The sequence below is a fragment of the Aythya fuligula genome, chromosome 1 (assembly GCF_009819795.1).
Source record: "Aythya fuligula isolate bAytFul2 chromosome 1, bAytFul2.pri, whole genome shotgun sequence".
NCBI lineage: Eukaryota > Metazoa > Chordata > Aves > Anseriformes > Anatidae > Aythya > Aythya fuligula.
This window is the reverse complement of record NC_045559.1, coordinates 44278588-44291653: the sequence shown is the minus strand read 5'-3', so window position 1 is coordinate 44291653 and position 13066 is coordinate 44278588.

The following is a 13066-nucleotide window of genomic DNA, read 5'->3' as shown; positions in this document are numbered from 1 at the left end:
AGGGGGAAATGCAAGGAGATGGACTAGAGAATAGCTTCCACTGCTTAGGTGTTACAGAGACTGAAATCAAAATATCACAGGCCAGCTCAGCTTCTTCTCCCTACCCTGCGGCCAAATCCATGTGTGGATTTGTAACACAATTCATCACAGAAGTGAAGTGTTGAGGACAACCTAAGTTTTCTTCAGGGTAATTCTTACAATACAATCATGGCAATTGGCAATCGTTCCCAATAAATAGTGAGCAGTATATTCAATTTACTAGGGTGCTCAGAGCTGCTAGCACAACAGATATCAAGAGTGGGATTCGTCTCCCTGCAGTTGACCAATCTGAAAGTTAAAGAAGATGAATCCTGCTCAAGGCAGGACACCCGGGGCAGGACTAAATCACACCTCCAGATAAAGGGAATTACCTGGAGATCTCCGGCAGTAAAGCGTTTGGGTTGTTCAGCAGGGTGTGTTTCATTTGCCAGAAGATGCTGTTTCCCCATTTCTCAAGTGTTTGAGTAATGCTGTTAACGCCTTCTATGTTGACCTTGTCAGCTAGGTTAGCAGGACATCCATGAAAGCGAGGAAAATAAATTTGACAGAACAAGAAAACATGAGCCAGTAGTCTTAGTTTAATTCCCCTCCTCTTCACCTCAGATGGGTTGCAATGAAAATATTCATTGCCAAATACCAAATATAAGGAGGATCTAAATTAAAAAGCAGATAACTCTCCCTCGCTATGTAATTCTCTGCCTCCTGCTGCCCAAGTTTTCTGCTGTCACTGAATGCCCCAGCTGATTATTTATAAAATCATTTTTCTCTCCAAAAATCTCAGCAGCTAGCCAGGAATCAAGAAAGACAACTCATGAGTGAGCAGCGTGTGTCCCACTCCAAGGGGAAATAGGCAAATCTTCAGCCCTGAGTTAGCTAATGCCTCCCAGGTTGACCCACCACCACTTCTTACCGCCATCTCTGTAGTCCCATTTCTGATACTGGTCCAGAAAGTCCTCCTGGGATTTACAGCACGGTAAGAAGATGAAGAAGAGGAAAAGAGGAATAGCCAGCATAATGGTGGTTCGTAGGGCCTTGGACTTCCCTTTGCTCTGTGGAGACAGAAAATCTTGCTAACTGCTTTATTTCTCTTTCCCTTCTTCCTCCGTCTGCCGTCTGTCACCCCAGCACCACCTTTCTCTCTGATGATGTATTTCTTTAAAATGTTTTAAAAGTTGCTCAGCTGAGCTTTTACAGAAGCACAGGGGCTTTTCTTTTTCACAAGTACAAAGTGCCTTACCTTTTTTTCAAGCCATTGAGTGGTACCAGAGATGCTTCCTCAACTGACAGCAGATAGGAAAGCCACTGGGACAGGCTGCCCAGAGAGGCTGTGGAGTCTCCTTCTTTGGAGATATTCAAACCCACGTGGGGGGTCATGTGTAACATGGTCTAGGTTACCCTGCTTGAGCAGGGGGGTTGGAAAAGATGATCTCTGGAGGTCCCTTCTAACTTCAGCCATCCTGTGATTATGTGATTGTGTGAAAGTAGCTTTGCTTCATGTGTAGCCATGCTGGGATAGCACCTTTTAGCTATGAATGTTTTGTGAGTGTCAGGAGAAGGCACTAAGAGGTACAAAAACAGCTGCATCCCCACTTTGCAGTTAGGGAAAACAAGGTAAAAAGTAGTGAAGCAATTCATCGAGGATTTAATAGAGGCAAGAATAGGAAATTGTTCTCTTTGACTTGATCCACAACCCAGCTACATAACTGAGATGTCACCCAGTGATGAGCCTCAAAGGAAAAAAAAAAAAAAAAGAAAAAGCAACAAAGCAAACAAAATGAACATAATAAATAAATAAAAACACAAAGCCATGTGCTGTCTCCCCCATTAGCAGGGTGTGCTCCTCCTAAGCAAATCTGTAGAGTAGGCAAGGCAGGTAGATAAACTGATGTAACTGATGTGAGTGTTTACCTAAGATCCTCATTTTTTTTCAAGTTTACCATCATTTCCAAGCCAACAGAAGCCAACCCTAACTTACAGGTCCTCCTGGACAAGTACTCCTCTGAATGTAGGAGGATAGATTAGTCTCTCCAGAGTTTACTCATGCTAATTTTTTATTCTGTCTTAATTAAGTAGTCCTTCAGTGTTGAACCGGTTATTTTTATGTCATGGACAGCTGTTGTGGCAGAAACTGGCTGGAAATATCAATTATGCACATATTGCACACAACAAATGAAAAATATGCATTGCCAAGTTCATGAGTTCTAGTGATGATTTTTCAGTCATCCATAGACACAGTGATTGAGGGGCTCATGTGAGAAGTAGGCACATTGAGAAAACCCAAATTATTCCCCTGTTCATGTACATGCATCAGAAGTCTAAGACCTCACTGCAAAATACAAGGATGTTAAATTGCTTTTTTAGTATCATATAATCCTCATCTCCTAACCATCTGGGGAGAATTCAGCCACCTCGAAACCTACTAGGAGCTGTACCAGATAAAGCAGAACATAAATAAATCATTTTACTTTGTGCTGTTCTTACATTTAATTACTAGTGTATTTTAATTGAAATTGCATTTATTTTTCTGTATATTTAAAATAGCAGTATGAATGTAGCCATACTGATGGAAAATGTCATGCTACTTTAAAAATATTACTTTCCACCTGTCAGGATGTATTTTGTATTCTTCTAATTGCAGTGTTCATTTAAAGGAAAAAAATAAATTACCTCCTTCCTATCTCTCACATGCACACACCTCTTCTTCCCCCCCCTAACTCACCCAGAGCTGCCAGAATGCAGATCTCTAAGAAAGCTTGATGATATCACCAAGGCACATAATGAAATGGTCTCTACAGACACTCTTGAAACTATAACCATTGACACCAAAACTCCTCTGCCTCTCTGTCTTTCCAGATAAATATTCCTTGGATTATTTTTTTTTTCGTTTGATGGCGATGCACTGCACATGCTTTTTCAATCTTCCTTGGTGGGAAAGGACTTCCCACATGCCAATGTCTCTAATTCAAAATGATTTTAAAATGCTGCCAACATCAAGGAGGCAGTGTGGCTTTCCAGCTCATTTTAAAACATCCTGAAGAGATTTTCCATTTCTTACCCTTTCCACGTACCACTTGTTTCAATACCCCAGGGCAGGGATATTTTGATCTTTATTTTTTTTATTAAAAGAAGGGTTGTGATAAGTTCCACCTGCATCTGGTACTGAAAATCCACCCTACTTGACCTCAAACCTTTTAAAGCATCACACATTCAAATGGATCACAAGACACACATGGTCTGTTTGCGAGGTCCCTCATGGACCAATTTCTTTGTATCTTTGCTCCCTGCATTCCTGAACGCCTGTTGTAATTTATTGTCATTATAAACATCAGGTTGTAATCATCTTTGAAAAGGGTTCCCATTTCTCAGATACTTACACAGAAATCAAGCATTCCTCCTTCTCTTAGGTGGAATTGTAGAAGGCAACTGGATCTTTACTAACAAGGTTTCTAGCAGAAAAAGTCTGTAGGGTCATCTGTAACAGGAACCAGATGCCTAGCCCATGGAAATTATGTCTTCAGATCTGTTGCAGTATTGCACTGGAAAACACTGTCAGGGTAGAAAGCAGATTCACAAGCAGGGAAAACACACACATCTTTGGATGAAGCTCTTTTCTAAGTCCAGAGAATAACAATGATATAGTATCTTTGTTATTGCTACTACTAATTACAATAATATGGCATGCTCTCTGTCAGAAAATTGCATCATGTTCTGCCCTTGGAGCAGGGTAGGCGCAGTGATTCACTGCCTTCATCTGAAAGCAATGAAGACAGACGCACTCGTGTCATTATTACCCAATATTTTTTTCTTTTTCTGGCCTCTCAGTTCCTCACTGACATGATAAAAGAGCTCCGCGAGCTCAGTACCCTAAGCACAGCACAGCCAGGATCAGCAGTTGTACTATCCAAGCCTGAATCTCTGCCCCAAAGCAAAGGCATGCTGCCAGAATTTGAGCTCCCGTCCTTGTGTCCCTCTGCCATTCACCCTTTCTGTTTCTGGCTGCTCCAGTACACTCCATTTCCAGTACTTATCCCTCCCTGCACAGAGCAGGGCAGGGAACACAACAGAGCACTGAGATTTCACTGGTACCTGCTCCAGATTTCAGCACCCATAGGGAAAGCAGGTGATGACTTGAGTTCCCCACTGCCCACGGCTTGTGTTGGCTGCTAGGGTATCAGGGAATTTTCTAGGTTACGCTCTCCTGGTGTCAGACACAGCTTCATTTCAGAGAGGAGTACATGCTGTCTTTGCTGCAGACGTGAGATGTTGCATTGTGATTCAGAGCTTGCCTGCCTATGTACAGCAAAGATTGAAACCTCTGCCTGCACTTCTAACTGCGCCGAGCACATACACTCTCCTGATGCCATGTGTGAGCATCCCAGAGTATCAGCTCAAGCCCATGCTTGCTTCAAGGTGAGGATTTTGTTGGTTAGAGGTAGCAGTCACTGTAGTGATACCTAAAATGAAGGATTTTTTTTGCTGCAATATTGGACTGGAAGTGAATTAGCTTTGTCGTTTGCATTTGAGACCCTTTCTACTCTCCTAATTTTCCCAAATTCCTTTCAAGCCACTTTAAAACTAAAGCTGACGAGTGATATTGGGTTTGAGGTTATTTGCAGAGGAATAAAATATACTTTTAAATGAATGAGGGAGTTTGATGTCAGGTAAATCATAAATGCATAAAATATAACTTGCACCCCAATGGTAATGGACATTTAAACAACAAAGTAAGCTTAAGGCTCTCAATTTTGTAAAGTATCTCAATATATAATAAAGATATTTTGCAGGCTGTTCGAATTTCTCTATTTTCATGTGAAACACTTCAAGGATATTTTAAGGTTATGTTACTTACACATACACAACTAAAATTTTATGTTTTATGTATAAAGTCAAGGAAGTTTTATGTTATAAATGAAAGAGTCTCACATAAAAATAAATAGAAAAAAATTAGTAGCTGCGCAATTTCTCAGTTAATGCCAGTTCTCCCAGAGCTCCCGGGCTGGGATCCTGAAAAGACTCTGAGCTGTGTAGAGGAGAAGGCTGCCAAGCCTGCGAGTCCAGAACAAAGAATGTGCAAGCCCTACTTGCGAAGCGGATGGCATTTGTTAGCTCTCTCAGCAGAAGAACAGGGTAATATAAACATTAGCATATGGTTGTAGGATTATGTAATGGTGCAAAGATCATGAAAAATGCCAAAAACGATTTAAAAATTGGAGCCTACAGTATTAACCCAGCCATGCTGGTACAGCTGGAATATCACCTGTTTCAAAAGTCCAAAAAGTTCAAAAGCTAGTAATCCCTTGTAATGTATTATTCCCCTGTTTATATGCATGTGGGTTAAATGCTGCACACACACATGCACACACACCTTTGGTTACACAGCAGTAACAATATCCTGACTTCTCCAAGCGTGAGGACATACTTGGGTTGACACCAGAGTAGTAGTAGTACTTTTGCATATAATTAAGAGTTAAATTGCTCATTTTCTACCTGCATGTTCTGCGAAAGCAAAGCGCACCCAACTTCCTCAAACAGCCTGTCCATCCTGCTAAGCATAGGGGTCTCAGAGACAGCCCCAGTGACTGGCAGTCAGGGTGATGCTTTGCCAGCAAGCAGGCATCCCGATGCTGAAAAACAAAGCCATCCAGGTGCATAGCACACATCCACTGAAAATCATAGCATTAGTAAATGTTTGGAGGAGGTAATGTATACCTTCTGCCTCTTCTCCAGGTGTACATGCTTTTTCAGGTTATGTCTTATCTCCACCTCTCTCCCAGCTAGAGCTCAGTGCTCCCTCCTAAGAAGTTTCCTCTCTCTTCCTGGACAGGTATACACAGACCTGGCACTCTGCATGTCTGTCTGTCTTTCTGTCTGTCTCTAAGGATCTACTCACTCTTCCTTTCTCCCTTGTTCCTTCACTTTGGACACTATTCTCCAGAAATGTAGGTAGCAAGCCACCAGCCTCCAAGTCTATGCCACTCTGTACATGTTCCCTCCTCTCCTGGCTCTTCTCACAGGTGCCTTTAGAGTTCCTCAACCCAACAGGCTCTGCCCTAGGTGCCTGGATGTGTCTCATCCAGAGGAAGAAGGCAAGCATTCCTGGGAAAGAAGTCAGAGAAGAGCATACAAGCTTTACCTGCACTCTTGAGGACAGTCCTTCTGTGTTGATGCTTCCAAATCTCTGCCTCCTTGCTCCTCTTCTCCTCACCACCCCCTCTGCATTTCAGCTTGCAATGAGTGACGTGTCCCTCGTCATTTCCCTGCTCTCCGCATTTCCACAGCCTTTCCTTGGAGCCTCCTCCAGCTGCACCTCTCCTACCCCTCCCTCCCACTCCTGCAAGCTGGCCATCTCCCCCACACATGGCAGCCTCATGGGAAGGGAAGCCTCAACGATGGAGCCCCTTCTGAAAGCAGCCTTGCCCGTGAGGACGCCCGTATCTCTTTGCCCCCGGTTCCTTCTGGGCAGCACTCAACCTCCCCGGCACAGCTGTCTGACTTCTCTGACTAGTCACAGTTTCCACTATGCACTGCTCCTCTCTGGCTGCTTGAACCCTCCAGCCATCCAGCCATGAATTTGCTCACCACGTTGTTCCTGCCTTTTAACAAACATGCCAATTAAGTCCCTGCTGATTAGTTCATTCCCAATGCTCTCTGCCAAATCTATTTCTGGTGGAATAAACAAGGAGGGATGAATCGGCGGCAGGGTTATTATATTTTTCCCTGCTCCCCCTCTCCCAGGTCTGTGCCTGCCAAAACAAACAGGCTCAGGTCTGGTCAGTGCTTGATAAAAAGTCTCCCAAAGAAATAAATGCAAGGTGTTAAAGGGATGATTTTTGTGGAGCAGGAGGTGGGACCCCGAGTCTGGTCCCATCTCTGTGTCAGACGGACATTTTGCAGTGGTTCGAGGATGTGCAGCCACCACGGCGGTGGCCCTGAGCAGCACAATTGCAGCGCACCCAGGCTCATGACTGGACCTACCAAGGCACTGCTTGCAAGTGCCTTGGCCAAATCCGCATTCTTCCTGATATTACTTCTCCAGTATCAGCTGGCAGCAACACCCTCTCTGCTTCCTGATCAGTCTATTCTTATTTAACTCTGTTTTCCGCGGCCAAAACGTCTGCGCTCGGCAGTGAGAAAAAAGATCATTTTCCATGGGGCAAAGGACCGTCCAGCTGCTTAGAATAAAAGCCAGCATCCAAAAATGAAGGAGCAAGAGGCTGTGTGTAAGTGTTACGGAGAGGCAGATCCCCAGCTGGAAGGGACTTGGCGATGCAGGTTTACCCAAGGTGAGGAGCCGATCAGCAGGAAAGCTTAGTGGCATCCTTCTCAGCACAGCCCATCAACATTGCTCACTACTAGCATTTAGCCAGCCATTTAATCCCAATCACAGCAGAGCTCCAGCCCGGACCACAGAAAGGGATATCTACATCTCTGACACCAGACAAGGACAGCTCAGACCGCTTCTGCCCACCCCCAGTCCCTCTGGCTCTGTTGCAAGGAAATTTCTGCCTGGTTTACAGAGCCTTGCCACTGAAGCAGCGGGACGCTCATTTGCAGAGTTATAAAACACCAATTTTCTAAAGCAGCCCACAATCTGAAGGCTTAGCATAGACCAGCCTCAGGAGGAACTGGAAAGCTATTTTGTCAGGGCTCAAACAAGCAAATAAAACGTCCAGGCAACAAGAAAATAACCCAAACAATCATCTGTCTCCAGCTGTTCCCTGTTTAGCACAGGGCAAACACAGTCCGGTCATGCTGCAGTTGTAGCTCCTTGAGAAGAGGAAATGAATTGCTCTGGGACAGGGTGGGATGGGGACACTGGATGCATGCAAGAAGCCCTCCAGGGTGTCCACATGGACACCAGGGCCCAGCTGAGCTCTGAATGACCCTGGTGGGAAACCCATATAGGCACATCAGGGCACCCTGAAACACCCCAAACCCAGCCTGTGCTGGGAAAGGGTGACAATGTCCTCCATGATGTCCTGGTCTCATGCTAGCAGCAGCTCTTGGGGTTTCTGGAGGGAAGGAGGACCCAAGGGAGCTCCAGCACTTCCCTTCTCTGCTGCCTGCCTTGTACCTTCCACATTTCCAGTGATGTGAAAGAGGAGTGCTGCCCAGCCCACCAGCACCCATGTGCTATCACTGCAACAAGCTAAGCAGAGATCAGAAATATTGTTAATACAACCAAGCAACAAGAAACACTTCCCCATTATTATTTTTTTTTTTTGGCACATCTCTATGACTGTGTTGTAAGCAACCACAGAGCGTTTAATTTGATCTCCTCTCTGAGGACTGCCACTTTCAGTTGTTTTTCTAAACACAAGCAGCCTCAGTCTGAAGCTTGCTTATGACATACAAATGAGCTGCTGCATGTCTGTCTGGGGGTCTCTCAGGCCACAGAAGAGCTCCAAGACAGTTAAATCCCTCTGGCAAGAGCAACACCTGCAGAAACATTTGAGTTTTTCTCCTTTGTCCCTGGTCCAGCCTGCAACCTTTGGGCAGGTGCAGATTCAGCAAGCTGAGGGCAAAAGGGGCTCGGATCCCTCCTTCCTGAGGTCTGACAGCCACAGCAAGCTCCCACATCAGTGCTCTGGGCATGGGCACCTGCAGCAGCGCTCAGACCTCCCATGCCAAGACCAGGTGTTTGCACAGGGAGTCCTGGCTCTCAGAGGATGCCTCAAAGACCAACGGGGGCCACAGGTCTGGCTCTGCAAGCCTGCAAAGCACTTCAGAGCATGGATTAACCAGGTGTTATCTAGCCAGGCTGGTTAGAAGGAAGAGGGTGACTCCCAAGGGTGCCTCAAGATGTTTCACATCAGAAACACCCACCATTTCTGGCCCCATGGCCGCACACAGGCACACCACACAGCCGTGGGGCTCCACAAATTAGACATCTGCAGAGCTGCAGCTATCTTTTGGCCTCTTGTTTATGCTGAGGAGGATTCAGGGCTGGAACTGGTTTAAATGCCTGGGCTCATTGAAAAATCTGTGCACATCTGCACTGCTTAAACTTGCCTGAAATACTCTTGCTGTAGGTACCAGAAAAAGTGGAGTGTTTTGCACCTGCTAGGAATGTTATTGCCACTTTTCCTGTTTCTTGCTTTTATTATTTCTTCCTGTTAGCTTTCACTGCTTGATTGCATTTTATTTTGTTGTTTGAACAAGCATTTCCTATCTATTGCAGTGTCTGCTCCCATGTGAGTTCTCCATCCTGGAGAGACTCAGCCAGGCACAAGAGGAACAAGGATGGTGCTCCCAGCCCTGTCCACATAGCCATGGCCAGCCCTGCGAATGAGACGGGTAGGATGAGAAGAACAGGTAAAAACATTAGCTTAGGGCACATAGGAGTGCAAAGATACTGGGTATTTCTTTCCTCTGGACAGCTGAGAACAGCTGCTCCAGCTGCGGTGTGCACCTCCCAGCTGGTTCTCTGTACAAGTGAGCCAGGCCTCCACCACAGCACAGCATCCTGGCCACCACATCTGACTGGAGCAGTGAAGAAACATCCTTCCTTAAGTCTCCCCTTCTCACCATTTCCTCCACAGTCTCTCACAGGTTCTTAAAACTTCCTTAGGCGGAGAGGGTGCCACCATGAAGCCAAAGGCAGCTGTGAGTCTCTGTCCCCTTCAGCTGCTGAGCACACATTTGATAGCCCCGAAATGGCTGCAGCAGGGACGGGGACTTTTCCAGTGGCTGGCCATGTAGGCTGTGTGTGGCTCCCTGCTTTGGGTGGAGAGGGCTCAGCAGGATCCCTGAGGCAGGCTATGGCAAGTCTGTCTGTGTCAGACACCCATGCTGTGTGCTGCAGGCTGGAGCTGTGGGACAGCTGGCTGCCAGGCACCCCCCAGAGTAGACATGACACGATGGGCCATATGGCAGCCGTAGGGCCTATCAGACCTTGAAACACAGAGAGGTGGAAGGTGATGAAGGCCTGTACCTGGTTGGAGAGCAGCAGATGAAACCTGTGTCGTATCCATTGTTCCAGCACAGTCAAAGAAGCCCACAGTTGCAAAACCAGATAGGACATCCTGGTACTTATGAGACGAAGGTGCAGCACAGAGCTATTCTTATGGTTGTTGTAACCTCTCAAGCCACAAGGGTGCCTGCTGCCTTCCTGGCAATGAACTAATTTCCTAAAACAGCACTAAGTACCTAGGGCTGCCAACGACCCCACTTCTCCACACATGGGAACCTGCATGATTGTTCTGTAGGGTCAACAGACCAGGGGTGAGCTCAGCAAGGGCTCTCCCAACATCACATTCCCTGCCCCAGCTGCCTCCTCACCTATCCTGCAAGAAAGAGTCGGGCCTAGCAGAGCAGCAGGAAGACTGCCATTGCTGCAAAGATCTCACAGAAGAGGCATGTGGCACTATCACTTTTCAGTGGGCAAGATCAAAAGGCCAGGCATCAGCTGCAAAGAGGGAAGAAAATCAGTCTGATTCAGACCCATGCTGAAGGCAGGTGATGTTGGAAATAGAAGGCAGGATCAGCAGGGACACACCAGGCCAGCATCTGGCAGCTCCTACAGAGGAAAAAGGGCAGCACTTACCACGGTACAGAAAGGACAGCACTTCTCACTTGTGGGACATTCAGTGTAGGTTGGTCCAGTGGCTAAAGGTGAAGAGAACTGAATACAAGGACCTCAAGGCAGGAGGGGGATGATACATGGCCAGTCCCAAGAAGAAATAAAGGAGGAGAAAAAAAAAACATATAGCTGCAACCTGGATGCAGGGTTAGAATGCATTATCTGGGACTGCTGCACAATGCAGCTGCCCACACATGTCATTTTTCTGTTGCTGTTCAAGGACATCACCCCTCTGTTCACATAGACTGAGAGTGAAAAGGTAATGCAAATGGTGACACTAAAAAGTCTTCCTACTTGTGTGTCATACCATTTTTGAGTCAACTGCAAAGTATCCTGCACTGGTCATCTTAAGCTTGGATATTGCTACAAATTGTGTAGTCAGATGAATAATGCAACTTCAACACACCAGCATTTCAAAGGAGATGGGTCAGGTCAGAAATCAGGCATCCAGCAGGGCACAGATAGTTTACCTCAGGCAGGGAGAACCTAAGCAGGACAACAAGTGCCAGTCTAGACAGAGAAGGCTTGCACAAGTGTAATGCTGATGAGGGGCTTGCAGCTGCACATTTCCAAGCTTTTTGGCTTGTAATGTTTTTCTAAAAAACAAAAAGCATTGCAAGCCAAAGCTCTCAGACTTCTATGCTTATGTCCCAATATCCCATTTTTCAGCATTTGGCTTCTTCAAACAGCTTTGAAAAAAAATAAATAACAATTCATGTAAAAGCAACATTCACATAAATGAATGATTTATTTGCAACTTCAGTTTTATTTTCACAGCTTTTTGATTGATATTAGTACACTTGACAGGTCCAATTTATATGCAAATCAGCTAACATTCACAGTGTAAAGAAGAAAAACTTCATTTTTCATGCTTTGGATATCATTAAACTCTCTGAACACTTTGCTCAGCCAGATGTTCCTCAAATACATCAGTTTTTGCTGCAGATCACTTGCCCTTGCTATCCATTAGGCTTACAGAGATCTCAGGGGTTGGGGAAAGAGACATTTTTGTGGGTATGCATGAATTTAAGAGTGGGTTATGCTGTACCACAAACACACGAGCACTGTAAACTACAGGCTCTTGCAGTGTATGTGTGTGTGCCTGATGTGAGAAGACCACAAATGAGGACAACAGATTTTCCAGTTCCCAGTTCTGGCTGTTTTCTGTTGCAACCTAGCTCCCAAGTCTAATTGGTGCCAGAAGCATTTTCTTAGAAAGAGCTTTTCTTCAGGACAGTTCTTGTCCCTGTGTATCACAAGATTTTCTAACTGAGACTTGAAAAGCATCCAGGATCTCTCCCGTAAATATTGACATAGTTACAGGATCACTATGGCTCCTAAATCAAAAGCTGGAGGAGGGGAAATGGCAATATGGAACAGGAGTGTGTTCTCAGAAAGACCTAGAAAGGAAGGAAAAAGAATAATTCTGATGGCTTTTGCAGAGTTTGCCGTCTGAGATTGTCCCACCATGTGCTGTGTTCTCAGGAAGGTCCTGATCTGAAGCCTGGTGACATCAGTGGAAAAATGTCCAGTGGTACCAAAAGGTTTGGGATCAGGAACTACTTCTTTTTCCCTCTTTCAAGTTTGTTTTTTAAAACAAATAAATAAATAAATAAATAAATAAGTCTCTTCAACAGTTAAACCACTTGGTGTCTCTCTTCTGCTCCTTCCTTACTGTTATTATCTAAAGAGTTTCAGGACAGACTTGGACAGGAAAGGGTGGTACATTATTTCCAGGAACAAAATAGGGAAAAAGCAGCAGCAGCAGTTGCTTAGAAAACACGATGCAGTCTTTAGGCAGTCAGACTTTCTTTTCTTGTATTTAGCCAATACTCTTCTCTTCTCTGACAAAACAATCAGTCTTGAGAGCTCTCATACAAATCATGGCTTGAAGAAGTGCTGGTGTCAGAAGGCCAATGTGTGGGGCTGGGAATCAGAGTGCCAGAGCCTTGTGGCTTTGGGGAAACCACAAAACCCTCCTTGCTCAAGTTCCCCATTGTGGGAAGGGGAGAGTTCACTCGGGAGCTTGCCTTAGGCTATGGTGAAGATGGAGGAGAGTTCTGGAAAATGCCTGCGTGGTCATTTGTACAGTAATTAAAAAAAAATAAAATAAAATGTTGCAAAACAAAACCAAATGGCAAAATAAGCCTTCTCCCAACCAAATTCTTCCCAAGAATGTAGGCACATGTTTATACCAGGAACAACTCAAAGGACTGGCTCTTGCACAAACCACTTGGGACGAGGAGTGCAATTTTGCACGCATCTGCGCCCAGCACGCTGTGCGGGCTGCCCTTGGCCGGGGCTCAGTGCCGAAGGCTAGATCAAGCCTCGCAGCACCCCACAGGGGCGAAGAGCCCTGGTTTGGATAAGACCGGTCCTGGCCTGGCAGAGACCCTCGGCAGAACTACATTCCCCAGCGTGCCGCAGGAGGGAGCAGGAGGCAGC